The sequence below is a fragment of the Ictidomys tridecemlineatus genome, chromosome 5, assembly GCF_052094955.1.
Source record: "Ictidomys tridecemlineatus isolate mIctTri1 chromosome 5, mIctTri1.hap1, whole genome shotgun sequence".
Taxonomy (NCBI): Eukaryota; Metazoa; Chordata; class Mammalia; order Rodentia; family Sciuridae; genus Ictidomys; species Ictidomys tridecemlineatus.
This window is the reverse complement of record NC_135481.1, coordinates 29,566,277-29,583,180: the sequence shown is the minus strand read 5'-3', so window position 1 is coordinate 29,583,180 and position 16,904 is coordinate 29,566,277. Positions and strand designations below refer to the sequence as shown.

Below are 16,904 nucleotides of genomic sequence, written 5' to 3'. Positions count from 1 at the left end.
CTTCCCCCAAACAAAACAAAAGAATATTAAAGACCTTATCTTTTGGCCCCTGGCGTGTTTGCCCTGTACTTGGGCTGTAACTTTCCAGCTACTCCACCTTGAGGTTCAGCTTCTAGCTCCCAGCCCAATGACAGGAGCAAGGAGTGAGGCCTCTTCTGATAGCTCAGTGCCTTGCACATAGTAGGTGCTCAGTAATGCTCAGAAGGAGATAGGTCCCTTTGTGCGTTAGTGCCCAGGCAAGTAGCTTAACAGAGAGATCCAGGACTGTCCTCCTCCCACACAACCTGCGGGCACAGCCCACCCGAAGCTGCTGACTAGCCCGCGTGCTTCTCCAGCCACCCCCGTGGCGCGCAGAGCCCAGTCACGGGCGTTGGAAATTCCGGCGCGTGCAAGCGCGCGGAGCCGGCGGGGGCGGGGGAACCCGTGGAGTGAGCCTGTGACGTGAGGGGGCGTGACACATAGAGGCCCCGCCCCCTCTCCCTCGCCCTCTCTCGCGGGTCGGGGTTACATGGCGGCGACTGCGGCAAAGCGAGAGCCTCGGAGACGCCGCTGCCGCCAGCACAGCCGGAGACCTGAGCCGACACTGGGGACTGTCCGCGGGCCCCGCACTCCCTCGATGAGTCGGAGAAGTCCCGTGAGTGTGTGTGTATGAGTGCGGGGCGCAGCGTGGGGCGGCTCGGGAGGGCGCCGCGGCGGGCCCGGCGGCGGCGGCGGAGCCGGTTCCCTCCTCCATTGTGTGTGACCCTCCGGCGGCCGCCTCTCAACAAAGGCGCTTTTGTTCCGTCTCCCGCCCGCCCGCTTGGGCCTGGCCGCCGCTTCTCCGCGCGGGGCGGCGGGCGACGGGCCGGGGTCCCCGCGTGGGGCTGGCGGCGCGGCCGGCGCGCCCCTCCCACCCGGCACGCCCCTCGCCGGGCGCTCGGCCGGGCCCGGCCGCGCCGCGCCCGCCCTGGGGCCCTGCTCGCTGGCTTTGGTCTGGCCGCCCGCGCCGGGCTCCGCGGGTTCGAAGCCCTGCCGGCTGGCAGACAGGCGGGAGAGCGAGGGGCGGTGGCCCGGAGCGCGGCCCCAGGAGCGTGAGGTGGCGCGGAGTCTCGCCTTCCTGGCACGCTGCCTCTCCAAAGGCTCCCGTATCTCCTCCCCCATCCCGCCCCGGTGACTCGGCCTCAGCTGACTCCGGCCGGGTAAAGTCTCCAGTGGACTCGGCAAATTACGTAGCGCGCACCACTCACCCGGCTCGTCTCGGAGCCCCGAAGTCAGCCCAAGTTTTGAGTCTAGCCTTAAACGAGGTACTGAAAACCCGTCTGAGACGGAATTACTATCCCCCTTCTTTGCTGCTGCCTTTCCTTATCTTTTTTCTGGATGTTAAGTGGTGGTCTGTAAAAGTACCCTAATGGAAAACGTACTTTTGTCAGTTTACTAAAAAGAGCCTCTTCACTTTGCATTTTAATCCGACTTGAGTCCTGTTGAAAAGTCAAGGTGTTTGGTTGCCTTTTGTTCCTGGGCTGGCGTAGGTTCTCCACTGGTTCAGGTGGTATGGGGGAGCTCTGTGCAGCAGGAGCTTTTTGATTTTTCTTTTTCTTTCTTTTTTTTTCTTTTTTCCTTTTGTCTTATTTGGCTTGCTCACTGGAAAAGATCCAGTGACCGGAACTGGTGAGGTGGAATTAGAAGCCTACTGTATTAGCGGCAAGATTCATGTTCATTGCTAAAATGCCCTTAAGTCTGTTTCTGTATTAACTATTTTTTTTTAATGGATACAGATGATTTGCCCGTGGTGGAAAATTTAATAGGCCGTCGAACGAAGAGTAAAGACCTTCAGAGTGATTTTCTGATTTTTCTCGCCTGTTTTTTTTTTTTTCTTAAATTTCTGATTGGCCATGCCTTTTTTTTTTTTTTAAAAACATTGGAAAACTGAGATGGATAGGATGATCTTATTAAAAGAACGTAGATCTAAACGGTGCCCGATCCTGAAAGGGAATGCTTCTAGAGTTTTTTCTTAGAAATGTCATTTTTTAATGTTTGAAAAATTATATTGAATTGGGTGGAAGAAACTTTAGATGCCTTTAGCTAATAGTTGTTCAAACGTATTTATGAAGTGCTTGCTATGTGCCAAGGAATATGAATATATATATATATATATATATATATATATATATCTTACATGTTTGTTAGATCAGTTAATATAATTGATCTATCAGACTTGTAAAGTTATAAGCTCAGTAATTGCAGTCATCTAGGAAATATGCTAGGTTTGAGCAGGACCTATTTTATCAACTAGATTTGACTCTGGGGCACGGGGACATGGAAAATGGAGAACTGTTAAAAAACAAAACACAAACGTTTTTATATGAGGATGTTTTGGAGTTCAGTTATTTGCAGAAGGGGATTAAAAGTAGTCTGGATACTAATCGTGATTAAAAAAGAATCTGGAGCAGATTGATTTGAGGAACAGTTAATTTTGCAATAGAAAAAGCACACATTCTGATGACAAGTGTTAGCATTGAAAGTGTTCATTTAAGCATCTTGAGAATTCAAGAATTCCTAACTGACAAAATAGTAAGGTTTGCTGACTCAGAGTATGTTGCTGAAGGGGATGGGGTCTGGTAGGAGGAAGCTTAGAAGTGCTGCTGCAAGTTTTGAGTTGGATGATGACTCATCCTGCCCACGACTGCTACGTGGCTATTTTTTTTTTCTTTTTTATACTCTGTTTTTTTTTTCTTTTTTAAATGATAGGCTAAAATGTTTCTGCCTAATTATAATTCCCTCTTTCCTCTGAGGAGGAACAGCAATTTCTCTAAAAAAGTAATGGCTTCTTAAATTGCATTTAAAAAGGATAATGCATATCCTACAGGTGGAATTGTATAACATTTGTTGAGAGGAAAGGTAAAATCAGTCACTGATCAGTTGCTGAAATTAAATGTTTGTTAGTAGTAGTTATTTGACTGCTAGTAAAAGAGATTTGTTACAGGTTATTTATAAAGGACAGATAGATAGTACTTTAGGTTTTAGTAGAAATTGAGCTTATGTTTTCATTAGTTGTGTAAAAGTTATCTATAAAATCTAGAAAATTGGTTTAAATAAATGTTGTAAAAGTGTCAACACAGTTACTGTTTAATCAGGTATATCTTCTGAACATGAACATTTCACTCTGTTGAAATTATTAAAACATGATTATACCTACTGCTTTCTTATCTATATGAATTTTCTCCTTTAATAAAAACAAATTGATGACAGGTTTGGTTGAACATGCCTGTAATACCAATGATGGGGGAGGCTGAGGCAGGATGATCACAAGTTCAAGGCAGCCTCAGCAACTTAGCAAGGCCCTAAACAATTTAGTGAGAACCTGTCTCAGAATTAAAAAGTACTGGAGATGTAGCTCAGTGGTTATGCGCACTGGGTTCAGTCCCTATTGTCAGTCAATCTTGAAATAGGTGGTAGTGTTATAGGCACTGGTTTTCATTTTTTTTTTTTTTAAGATAAACTGATTATACAGTTCCAACTTTAGGACTTAAATTGAAACTTGATAATAAGATATATTGATTTTTTAAACAGCCAACATTTCGCAAATTGGCTTAAAAATAAGATTGAAGGAAAAATGAAAGGATTGAGCATGGCAGTTTTGAAAGTGAGAGGAAAAAACTCCTGACCCCCACCCCTTAAATTTTCTGTGTATACTGTTTATTTTTTCAGAATGATTTATTTGAGGAGTTGTGTGAACAAAATGTATTATATATTTGAATTAAGTACTTGGAGACATTTTGAAATTTTATTACATGCTTTATACAAAGGAATTTTAATAAACTTCAATTCACACTTTAAAAATATCTCCTACTAAAGGAAACAAAAATACAAATACATGAGTACTGAGGATTTTCAGAGCATCACATTACTTAGAAGATTTAGAAATTGAACATATATTTTACAGTGTTTGGTTTGGAATATAGATTATTAGTTGTCATGCACAGTTCAGAATTTTTTTTGTTTTAATTAGTTATACGTGACAGTAGAATGCACTTATATACTTTGATGTATCATACATAGATGGGATATAATTTCTCATTTTTGTGAGTATACATATTGTAGAATCACATTGGTCACAGTTCAGAATTTAAGAACAAACTAGATATCTTAGCCTATCTTCTTCCTCACGTATTGCTTTATGAAATGGTTAGCCTTCTTACTACTGCTGTCCAGTTCCTTGTTTGTATTGCCTATTTGAATCTTGTGTTACTTTAGGGCCCCTGTTAAAGTAGAAAGAAAATATCTCAAAAACAAATTCTGTGTGACTTTGTTGGTTGTGCTCCATCATCTCCCTTAGCCTGTTTTGTGACTCATGACATCACACTGTAGACTGCCTATAGAATGGGCATTTTTATTACTCAGTATTCTGAGACTTTACAAAAACAGTAGTGATGTTAGTGTAGCCAATGACTTTTTCCAGGGAGTTGCTTTTATGTGGAATTGATTCTTACAAGGTAACAATGCTATGGACTGAATCCAACATTCTTTTTTTTTTCTTTCCATAAATTGCATGTTTAGGAAATATAGTATGCCCCTCTGATTGTTTGTTGTTGACTGTGTTTTTTTTTTTTTTTTTTTTTTTGTTTTTTTAGTGCTGAGGATTGAACCCAGGGCCTTGTGCATGTGAGGCAAGCACTCTACCAACTGAGCTATATGCCCAGCCCCCTTGACTGTTGTTTTTTTAAAGGATTGTGTCTCTCTTTGTTGCTCTGGCAGGCTCTGACCAGCTGTCCTCAAGTGATCCTCCTACATCAGCCTTTCTAGTAGTGATAATATTTTTTTGTTGTTGTTTTGGTGCTGGAGATTTAACCCCAGCCATTTAAGACAGGGTGTCACTAAATTGCTTAGGGTGTTGCCAAGTTGCTGAGGCTAGTCTTGATTGCTGAGGCTAGTCTTGAACTTGATCTTCCTGTCTCAGCCTCCCAAGCTGCTGGGATTACAGGTGTGTTCTAAAAGCATCAACTTTCAGATATGCCTGCCTTTAAAAAATTTTTTTCCACCCTCTCCCCCCACCCAGGGCTTCACACATGCTAGGCAATCACAATACACTGAGCTATATAACCCTAATGGTTTAAAATTTTTTTTGAGTTAGGATCTTGCTAAGTTACCCAGGCACTACTAGTTGTGTCAGCCTTCTATATCCATTTTTTAAAAAGTTGTATAGAGATTGAATCTTTATACAGCAAATAACATTTTCCTGTTGATTTTCATCTAAATGTAGTTTTTTTTCTTTTTTAAACAAACAAAAATGTTAGAATCCCACCTTTGACTTCAGGGAAGACCTCTCTGCTTCTGCAGAGAATGAAAATTTATGTGCATTTAATTCTGTACAGTACTATAACAATAAAGTGTTAGTGTTTGAGAAGGGTCGTAGATGTTATTTTACTCCAGATACATCATTTGACAGTTAAGGAAGCTGAATCCCAGAGAGATCCAAGACTTTGGCACTAATGTGTGATTCCTGGACCAACAGTATTGTCATTACTGGGGAACTTGTTAGAGGTGAAGAATCTTGACTTTATCTCAAGTATAGAAACTACATTTTAACAAGACTTTCCAGTGATTCAAATGCATATTCAGTTCAAAAAGCATTGCTAGGGGCTGGGGTTCAGGCTCAGGCTCAGTGGTAGAGGCTTACCTAGCAAGTGTGAAGCACTGGATAGGATCCATAGCATCACATAAAGTCAAACAAATAAAATAAAGTCATGCATAAAAAAATAAAAAAAAATCACTAAGTGATGTCAGACATGAATTTTTCAACTGGTTAGTGACTAGTTTGGAAAACCCACGTCTTGTGATATGCTCTCTTTAGTGGCCCTTCTGAAAAAAAGTCAATGGAAAGTTGAGTAATTGCTATCCAATAGAAGTTTATGTGGTGGTGGAAAGTTCTATTCTGTGCTGTCCAGTGAGACAGTCATTAGCCATATGTGTCTGTTGAGTATTTAACAAGTGACTGGTGTGCCTGAGGAATTTAATTTTTAACTGAAATTTAATTAATATATATTTACTATTTTTGGTTCCAGGGATTGAACCCAGGACACTTTACCACTGAGCCACATCCCCAGTCCCTTTTTATATTTTATATACAGAGTCTCTCTGAGTTGCTTAGGCCCTCAGCCTCTGGAGCCTCTGGAATTACAGGTGTGGGCCACCGTGCCTGGCTAATTAATATATATTTAAATAGCTGTCTGTAGTTAGTGGCTGTCTTAATGAACAATTCAGATCTAGATGATCTTTGCCCACACCAAATTTGAAATTGTCTAAGTTGTAATTTAATAACTAATTGAAATCAGTTTAATAATTTTCCCGTCTTAATGTACAAATTGAGAGAGATGTAGGTTTTTTACTTTTTAAAATATGCCTGAATTCCAGCCACTCAGGAGGCTGAGGCAGGAGGATTTTGGGTTCAGAGTTAGCCTCAGCAACAGTGAGATGCTAAGCAACTTAGCAGACCCTGTCTCTAAATAAATTACAAAAAAGGGATGGGGATGTGGCTCAGTGGTTAAGTGCCCCTGAGTTCAATCCCAAGTACCAAAAAAGAAAAAAAAAAAAAAGCCTGGATATTATTTTAGACTTTTTAATTTAATTTAATTTTTTATTTCTGTGGTTCTGGGATTGAAACCAGGAGTGCTCTACCATGGTCTGCATTCCCAGCACTTTTTATTTTTTGAGTCAGGGTCTTGCTCAGTTGCCCAGCAGACCTGGAACTTTTGATCCTCCTGCTTCAACCACCTGTGCTTGGGATTACAGATGTGCTGTTCACATCCTGGATATTATTTTAAATCTGTTGTAAAGCAATATCAATGTCCTAATTGATACTCCTCTTCAATAAAGTAGTTAAGTTGTAAGAATGCACAACTTTCCTCCTGTTTGCCCAATAAAGTTATTTTTATTGGATTAAAAATTAAAAAGTAACTTTCAAGTGAGTTTTCCTTACTTATCTTGTGGGTAGTAGCACTGATAGTTTTTGTCTCTGACCTAGTATTTCCAGGCTTGTTAGCATTTGTTGATAACTGTCAGACTAATCTGACATTTTTTTTTTAAGTTATTTCCAGGTACAGAAATGGAGTGGTTCTTAACCTCCCACCTCATACTGTGGGAAGATTGTGACTCTATAGTCAGACTGGCATATGTCCAAATCCTGGCATTTACTGTATATGTGACTCATGAAGTTGCTTCAGTTCTTGAAACATCAGTGTTTGTAAAATGAGATTTATGAGGTTTTGGTTAGGAGTAACAAGAAATAGCGCATCACTTAGAAAATGACTGGCATCTAATAGTTTCTTGATAAAATATATTTTATCTTCCCTCCTCCTCCCGCTTGGCTTTTATAGTTTTCTGTAACTTGAAAATCTTAGTCTTGAGTTTAAGATTCTGTATGGTTTAGATGTGAGGTGTACCTTAGAAGCTCACGTGTGAGACAGTGCAAGAAAGTTTAGAGGTAAAATGATTGAGTTTTGAGAGCCTTAACATAATTAGTGTGTTAATCCACTGATAGGGATTAATTTTAGGCAGAATAGGATATGACTGGAAGAGGTAGGTTGTTACAGTGGTGAGGCTTCTTTGCTTTCTGGTTGTCCTGTTCTGAATCCTTTTCTCCTCCACACCTTTTATGGTGTTTTGCTTACCTTGGGCCTAGAGAAGTAGAGTCAGCTATGAACTGAGACCTCTGAATCTGTGAGTGACATACTTTTCCTTCTGAAATTGTTCTTGTCAGGTCTTTTGGTCAGAGCAGCAAAAAAGTTAATTAAAACAGATTTTAACCATGCTTAATCCACCTTTTGATTTTAAGTCTTGTTGGTTACTGTAATTTTATGTCTTGCTTTGTTCTTGTTGTATTCCTTATAGATTTCTCTATAAATGTGGATTCCTTCCCTTGAATTCTTTTTTAGAGAGAGGAGAGAGAGAGAGAGAGAGAATTTTTAAATATTTATTCTTCAGTTTTCGGTGGACATACATCTTTATTTTATGTGGTGCTGAGGATCAAACCCAGCGCCCTGCGCATGTCAGACGAGCGCCTTACCGCTTGAGCCACATCCCCGGCCCCTCCCTTGAATTCTTAAGGACTGCTTTCTTGCCTGCAACATGAGTTTTCCCCTTTCTGTTGGATCATTTTTATTATTATGCAAATATGTTCTAGAGTGATATTGTTCAATATGGTAGCCACTGGCTACATGTAGGTATTTTAATGAAAAAAAATTTGTGTGTGTGTGCTGGGGATTGAACCCAGAACCCTACACATGATAAGCATGTACTTTACAAAAACTGAGCTACCTCCTTTAGGCAAAAATTAATTAAAAAAAAAAAAAAGAAAACAACCCCTCTTTTTAGCTATTCAGTAGCCATATGTGGCTAATGGCTACCCTCTTGAGCAGCATAGGTATAAAACATCTCTATATTTATAGAAAGTACTATTGGATAGAGCAGCTCTAGTGAGGCTTCCTTCTTTATAATTTCTACCTCATTCTATATAATTTTGTAGCTACAGCCTCATTTTTTATTTTCTTCCAAGCAAAAAAAAAATTTTTTTTTTTTTTTGGGGTTGTGCTAGTATTAGACATAGGGTTTCACACATGCTAGGCAAGGGCTCTACCTCTGAGTCACATCCCCAAGCAGATTTTCAAGAGTTGTACTTATGTGCTTCCTCCACTTCCCTTTGCTTCCATCATCACATCTCTGAAATTGCTCTAACCAAGATTACCAGAGGCTTAGTTACCAAATTTATCTGTAGTATCTTGTAGCAGCATTCAATGTAGCTGACCACTGTTTTCTGCTTATTTTCCTGTTTCTCTTAGCTTACAAGACATGTTCTTATTTTCTTCCTAGCTCACACCTCTTTATTTATTTAAAAAGTTTTGTTTTAATTAGTTACGCACAACAGTTCAATGATCTTGACCTTTTTATATTTTTGACAGGCTTCTCTCTACCTGCTTCTAAGTTTTAGCATATTCAAGGGCTAGGTTCTAGATTCCCTTCCCCTCTTCTTTCTAAATTCTTCCCCTTGGTGGTCTCATTTAACTCATTGCTTTAAATACCACCCACATGTGGATAATCCCCAAATTTATGTTTCTTGTCTGAGCTCTATAGACACAGCTGACTGCTTGACATTATCAGTTTACCTAAGTAAGCGGTTATCTAAATGGATCTAACCTGTTCACAGTAGTAGTCCGCCCATATTGTTCTTCTCTTCCAGTCTTCCCCATATCAGTAAATGGGATCTTGGTGTTATCCTTGATCTCTGTCTTTCCCTTGTCCTCGAGTGTTCTCTAGGTTTCTAAAATATCATTTGAATCTGTTTGTATACAGTGATCTATTTTATATCTGCATTTCTACCATCCTGATCTTAGCCATTATCATGTCAAAGTAGCCTTTAATTTATTTTTATGTTTTATTTCTACCTTCATCTATCCATTTCTAGTAGCATCTTTTAAAATACAGTCATGTTAATTGCCTGCTTAAAATCCTTCAAAATAAATATTTTTTTGCTCTTACTTTTAAAATGCAGAGTCCTGCTTCTTGCATTTCTTCTTACCTATCCAGTCTCATTTCTGCCTCTGTTCCTTCTCCCCTTGTTCTGTGTCTTGTGGCTACATTGGCATCTTTTCTTTTACTCCACTCTGCCAAGTTTTGTTTTGCCTTAGGTGGTTGTTTTAGTGTTCTCTGTTTGAAATGCTCTTTTCCATCTCCTAGCAATGCTGGTACCTTCTTATCTTTCAGGTATTAGCTCTTCAAATGACCATTTTCCAAGTACCCAAGAATAGCACTTGGCCAAATCTGAAGTTAGGTTTTTTTCTGATTTATTTGTTTGTCATTCTTTCCTTACTAGAATGCAAACTCTGGAAGTGGAAGAACCTTACATGTATTATTCCTCACTGTATCATCGTACTGTCTGGTGCATGTTAAGTGCTCAATAAAATTTTGAGACTATAAAGTGTTTGATTTCTTTAAACTTCTAAAGTGAAAGGAATATTAAAAATTGTATTGTATTCAGGGCTGGAGTTGTGTGGCTCAGAGGTAGAGCACTTAGCTAACATGTGTGAGGCCCTGGGTTCGATCCTCAGCACCACATATAAATAAATAAATTAAGTAAAAGATCCATTTGTAACTAAAAAATATTTTCAAAAAGTTGAATTGTGGGGGCTGGGGATGTGGCTCAAGCGGTAGCGCGCTCGCCTAGCATGCGTGCGGCCCGGGTTCGATCCTCAGCAGCACCACATACCAACAAAGATGTTGTGTCCGCCGAGAACTAAGAAAAAATAAATAAATGTTAAAATTCTCTCTCTCTCTCTCTGTCCCCCCCTCTCTCTCACTCTCTCTTAAAAAAAAAAAAATTGAATTGTGTACTGTCATGTGTAACTAATTAAAACAAAAAATTAAAAAAACAAAACAAAGTTGAATTGTATTCAATGTGATTTCGGAATTGGTCCTTTACCTCTGGATTACTGAGACAATTGTAGAAACTTAAATGGTATTTTAGCTAGATGGTAGTAGTTGATTTTGATGATTATATTTTGGTTATGCAGGAAGATCCTTGTCTTCAGGAAATACACTATATCAGAGTTGGGGAATAGAGGGATATGTATACTATAGCTGTCACTAAGAAAGTTACATTGTCAATCGAGAGATCATGGGTTTATTTACAACCTGGTTCAAATCCTGATTTCTGTGATTTCGAATGTATTATTTAAATTATTTGAGCTCCTAAGATTCATTTTGTGATGTTGTGGGAATTTAATATAAGGGTCTATGCTCAGCACAATGTTTCACATATAATACATTCTCAATAAAAGTTTGCTTACATTTAAAAAATTCAGATATTAAAAATTCTATTCTTGGGACTGAGGCTGTAGCTCAGTTGGCAGAGCATTTGCCTAGCACATGTGAGGCACTGAGTTTGATCCTTAGCACTGCATAAAAATAAACATTATAAAGGCATTCTGTCCATATATAACTACCAAAAAATTTTCTCATGTTCAATACTGCCTTCCTTTATAATAATCAAGCAAATAAGTTTTTCATTAATTAGTTGGTAGTATGGGGCAAATATTTACCAAATATGTTACTTAAATCCTAAAATTAGAACTCTTGGGCCATATTACATTATATAATTTTTAATATCCTAGAACTGCACTTTTCAGATAGAAAGCAGAGCCTCTAAAATTATTTCATTGAAATAGGTATATTTATCTTGATTAAAATCTGCCATGTGAGCTGGGAATGGTGGCACATACCTGTAGTTCCAGCTACTTGGAAGCTTAAGGTCATGGGACACCACAAGTTTGAGACCAGTGTAACAGAATAAGATCCTGTCTCAAAAAATAAAATAATTAAATAAAATAAGTCCCTCATGTGATTAATTTCCAATTTCTTTAGAATTGTCAATAATGAATTTGGTATTGAAATGTTATTATATTAATTTATATTTATCGATGTAAAACTACTTAAAAACAAAACCCCCACAAAGTAAATCACTATTTAACAATTATTTAATAATTAATGATTTATTTATTTTTCCATTCATTACTCTATACATAGACATTCTAATAAAGATGATGATCAAAAGGGCAGAGTGTTTAAAGATGACCCATGGTCAATAAAAGGTTATTAGAAGAGAATCTCGATATTTTTGCATGAAAGTTTTAGACACTGGTGAGATACTCTCTTTTTTCTGGTACAATTGTCACCAGCTTAGGTTACAAATCTATGTTGGATTTATTTACAGCATGAATAAGACTTAAATTTTTAAATCATTGAAATTTGGGAGCTGTTTTGGGGGTTATCTAACCTATCCTGACTGCTGCAAAGTTTTCTATTAATTTTCATTTGGTTGGAATCCTCATGTCCAAAGGAGCTTGAAGAAACAATGCTCATATGTCCTCTTGTATTTATTCCAGTTTCCTTAGTATTAATTAAATGAGAAATCTTAGAAATGAAGGCCCAAGCAGGAGGAAGACAGGAGAGAGAATGAAGAGTTATTGTAATTATTTTAGAAGGAATCATATTTAATGTTTTGTGAACAGCAGTTTCCATTGATTTTTCCTTCATTTTGGGCATACCACCATAAAAAGTGCCAGGGAACAAAACCAATGAAATTAAAAAGTTATTCTTTGCTTTTGTAGGTCATAGACTTTTAGAATTGGGAAGGTCTTTAGATATTCTTTGTCTAGTTTATCTGGTATGTGAAATGTTGATATTTCAATATGGATAACTTATAGTAAATAACAACTGGAGATGAGCAACAACAAAGAATACTGCTGGGTATGGTAGTGCAGTGCTTATAGTTCCACCTACTTGGGAAGCTGAGGTAAGAGGATTACGTGAACTAGGAGTTACAGCCCATCCTGTGCAACATAGTGAGACCTCATCTTTTTTTTTTTTTTAAATATTTAAAAAATATTTTAGTTATAGGTGGACACATACCTTTATTTTATTTGTATGTGGAGCCAGGGATTGAAACCCAGGGCCTCATGTATGCTAGGCAAGCGCTCTACCACAGAGACACAACCCAGCCCAAGAGACCCCATCTCTTGAAAGAAGGAAAAGATAAAGAAAGGAAAAAAATTATATATACATGTATACATATGTGTATGTATTTTATAATGGCTCTTTAATGGCCAAAGGCAAACAAAAGCCCATAATGTTAAGGTGTATTTAGGCTAGCATTCGGGTTTAAAAACAGAAATTCATAGTAGAAGAGGGTTTTTAATATTTTATTGGTACATTATAATTATATACAATAGTGAGATTCATTATGGCATATTTGTACATGCACATAACAAGTATTTTGTTTTATATTTTACTACTTTTTAGTTTTCAGTGCTAGGGGTGGAACCCAGGACCTCACTGCATATTTGGCAAGTGCTATACCACAGAGCTACATCCCCAGCCCTAGTGTTTTGTTTTTAACTTGGATACCTTGGTAGAAGCTATGTAATCATCCAACTTGACTTTGCAAGTTTATCTCTGTAGCAAGAGTAGTACTCTGGTACTGTACTAAGCAGAGCCTTTTAGGCTTTGGCCTTGTAGTTTTAAGACCCCCCCCCCACTTTCCTAGTTATTTTCTGAGGTTATTTACTAATATTAATTTATACTACTGACCTCCTTGAGGTACAAATCCTCAAAAAAGCTTCTAATAGGGCCACCCTACATTAGGAGCAAGAGCTTTTGTTAAGAGTACATATGAACTGGGTATGGTGGCACATGCCTGTAATTTTGGTGACTTGGGAGGCTGTGGTAGGAGGATTACAAGTTTGAGACAAGCCTCAGCAACTTGGTGAAAACTCCATCTCAAGATAAAAAATTAAAAGGACTGGGGATGTAGCTCAGTAGTAGAGTACCCCAGGGTACAATCCCTAGTACCAAACAAAACAAAACAAATGAGCAAGCAGCTAAACTTTAGCCCTTAGCCTTCTGTATCCTAAAAATTTGGTGAGAGTTTAGACGTAATCTTAGGGAAGGATGAATTTACTATGACAATACCTCTCTGTGCCAGGGATGAGACAATTCTAGGTGAATATAAGTAGAGGTCAACCTTTCCCTTTCCAAAAGCAACTGGATTTTTGAGGAGATGTGAGACTGGCTAGATTTCAGTTAACTCAAAATTCACTCTGGAGAAGAGAAAAATAGGTAAGAACCTTTGAGAGGAGGGGTAAGGGAAGGATTGTCAGAGGATATGAACAGGTCAGATGATCATGTCAGCATTTAACCAGAGAAGCAACAAAATAGAAGGTGGAGAGAAAACCAGAAAAGTAAGTTTTATGTTAAAGCTTTATGTTAAGATCTTTACCTCAAACTTTGTACATTCAGACTTCCTTTTTGACACAGGCCAGATTGTTCTACAGAATTGGGAGATAGAGCAAAGTTATTCTTTTATTTTTCTTTTGCATTTTGACCTTAGACTAAGATTTGACTCACACCACCTACATTTCTCTCGATTGGGAGATAGACCAGGTGGTAGAGAACTTGAAGTAATTTAGAGAAGACAGGAGTGCTTGAGGAAACAGTTGTGGTCAGGGCAGTTTCAGGAAACTGTCTTATAAACTTAGAAAACTGGTATCCAGCCTGACCTCTTACTTTCCACATTGTATTAGATCACTGAAAGAAGACCAGAGGTAAAACAAAAACCCAGCTTTATTCTTGCTATTCTCTGTACTTCTTTATATTCACCAAATTGTTAAAAATAAAACAACATTGAGCCAACTAATTCAAACTTAATTAATGATCCTTCTCCAAACAACATAGAATCAGCACTAGTTGGTAGGAATGGTTAACATTTGAAGACAAAAAAATTGGAAGGATCCTGGAAAGGGTCATTTTAAGTTATTGCCCTATTTTTCTTTTCCTCCTCTAAGAATATAGAATGTACAACAAGAATATGGAGCCTAATTCTTTTCTGAGTCTAATACTTGAACCTTGCTTTATGAAATTAAATATGAAGGCAGAGAAAATGGTAATAAATAAGCTGGGCATGCTGGTGCATGCCTGTAATCCAAAGGCTCGGGAAGCTGAGATAGGAGGATCATGAGTTCAAAGCCAGCAACAGTGAGGTGCTAAGCAACTCAGAGAGACTGTGTCTCTAAATAAATTACAAAATGGGGGGGGGATATGACTCAGTGGTTGAGTGCCTCTGGGTTCAATCCCTGGTACCAAAAAATGGAAAAGAAAAAAATGGAATAAAGGACATGCATTAGTAACTAAAGCCCTTTAAGAAACTAATTTTGTGTGTGTATATGTGTGCACTCATGTATAGGTGGATGTGGGGATCAGACCCAGGCCTTTGTCTCTGAGCTAACCCCCAGCTCTGAAATTTTTAAAAATTTAAAAATGTATTCACAGATTTTAATTTTTAAATGTTTCATTGCACATAGACTGGTAAGCTGTAGAATTTCTAGGAACCTATCTTTTTTTTTTTTTCTGAAATTGCAAACAGAAGAACTCATCTCTGTTATGGTAAAATAAAGAGTGTTATTAATGTCATTCACAATATTAAGCAGATAGAAGAAGTGTTCCTTTTTATTAGAAGAACTGAGGAACAGTACCTTTCAATAAACAAGGCTGTTTTCTGTTGGGCAATAAGTTGAATTTCCCAAGGGCCAAAATCATGTCTGTTTTGCTCTGGTTTTAGATTATTCTTTCTGCCTGGTTTTACCTGTCAGGAATTCTGACCAATTTACTTTCTGTATCTCACTTGGTACTTTGGATGCAAACATCCGCAGATCAAGGATTAGACCTTTAAGAAAATGAAAGAAACCAAGTGTAGTGGAGCAGACCTGTAATCCCACTGACTCAGAAGGCTGAGGCAGGAGGATCCTGAGTTCAAAGCCAGCCTCAGCAATTTAGTGAGTCCCTAAGCAACTCAGTGAGATCTTGTCTCTAAGTAAAACACAAAAAAGGGCTGGGGGTATGTTCATTGGTTAAATGCCCCTGGGTTTAATCCCTCGTACCACCCCTCCAAAAAATAACAACAAAATAAATTGCATTAATTTTTTTTCAGGCTGGCTAGGGACCCATCTACTGGAGTTGAGGCTGTTTTTTTTTTCCTACCCTTGTATAGAATATTTTTAAAATCATGAAATATTTCTAATGTAGAGAGTAACATAATGACACATATATACCACCTCGCACTATAAGATACTAATAATTTGCTATACTTCAGTTTTTAAAAAGAAATAACATGTTAAAGATATATGAAGTTATTATGTAATGCCAGTCCATCCTGATTCTAATCCCTTTCCTCATTCCTCAAGGTAATCGTTATCATGAGTTTAGAATTTGTCAATCTCATGGTATTTTTTTAAATATTTTTGCTACATATATATGTAACCATAAAATAGCATTATTTTGCATGACTTTGAATCTGATATAATTTGTTTTAACAGGCACATTTCTATTTTCAGCACCCTGCCCCTGCCACACTAACACACCCACACATGCACACAACTATACTGGGGAGTAGACCCAGGGATGCTCTTACACATATCCACAACCCTTTATATTTTTAGGTAGGGTCTCAGTTGCTGAGGCTGGCCTTGAACTTCCAATTGTCTGTCCAGCTCCCTGAGTAGCTGTGATTATAGGCTTGTGCCATTATGCCAGTTTGCAGTTTGATTTTAATTTATATATTTTGGATGTTTCAACCATTTATATCCGTTTTTATTATTATATAGTAGTCTGTATAGACTCAAAATTATTATGTGTTTTTCTAATTTTGAAAGTTTATGTTTTTCAATTTTTTTGCCATTACAAAAACAACAACAAAAAATTTGTATATTTATTTGCAAGCATTTCTGTAAGGAGTTTACCTGGGGGGGAATCATTCATTCATTCATTCATTCATTCATTCATTCATTCATTCATGTACTTACACCAAATTGCTTTGAAATTCTGTAATTTAAACTCTCATCAATATTGTCTGAGGGGGCTGGGGATGTGGCTCAAGTGGTAGAGCGCTCGCCTGGCATGTGTGCGGCCCAGGTTCGATCCTCAGCACCACATACAAAAAAAACCAAATATGCTGTGTCCGCCAAAAACTACAGAATAAATATTAAAAAATTCTCTCTCTCTTTAAAAAAAAAATATTGTCTGAAAATTACTTTTTCTGCATTCTTCTCAGACTTGATATGAACGGACTCAAAAGGTTTTCCCAGTCTGAAATGTTATCCTCATTTTGATTTTTGACAGTGATATTAAACATTTTTACATATATTTATTCACTGGTCAAGTTTATTTTTCCATAAATTGAAGAGCATATCCCACAAATTTATTTTATTTGTACTACAAGGTTTTTGTTCATGGGTAACCGATAGTAAATAAGTAGACTTTTTTCATGAACTAACATTGCAGACTTATTATATATGTTCATTTAGAGAGGTGTTATTAATATTTCA

The 16,904-nt window shown here is 37.9% G+C and overlaps 1 protein-coding gene across 2 annotated transcripts in view; it reads left to right on the top strand.

Moving 5' to 3' along the window:
- Positions 1-461: 461 nt before the first annotated feature.
- Mapk6 (mitogen-activated protein kinase 6) overlaps positions 462-16,904 on the top strand; it is a 34,381-nt gene continuing 17,938 nt past the window's right edge. Inside the window, exon 1 of one of the 2 annotated variants that reach the window (XM_078049604.1) lies at positions 462-634. The gene's annotated coding sequence lies outside the window, so the exon portion shown is untranslated. Of the gene's footprint in view, positions 635-1,026; positions 1,284-16,904 lie in introns of those variants that run through there. The other variant, XM_078049605.1, reaches the window with a different exon arrangement.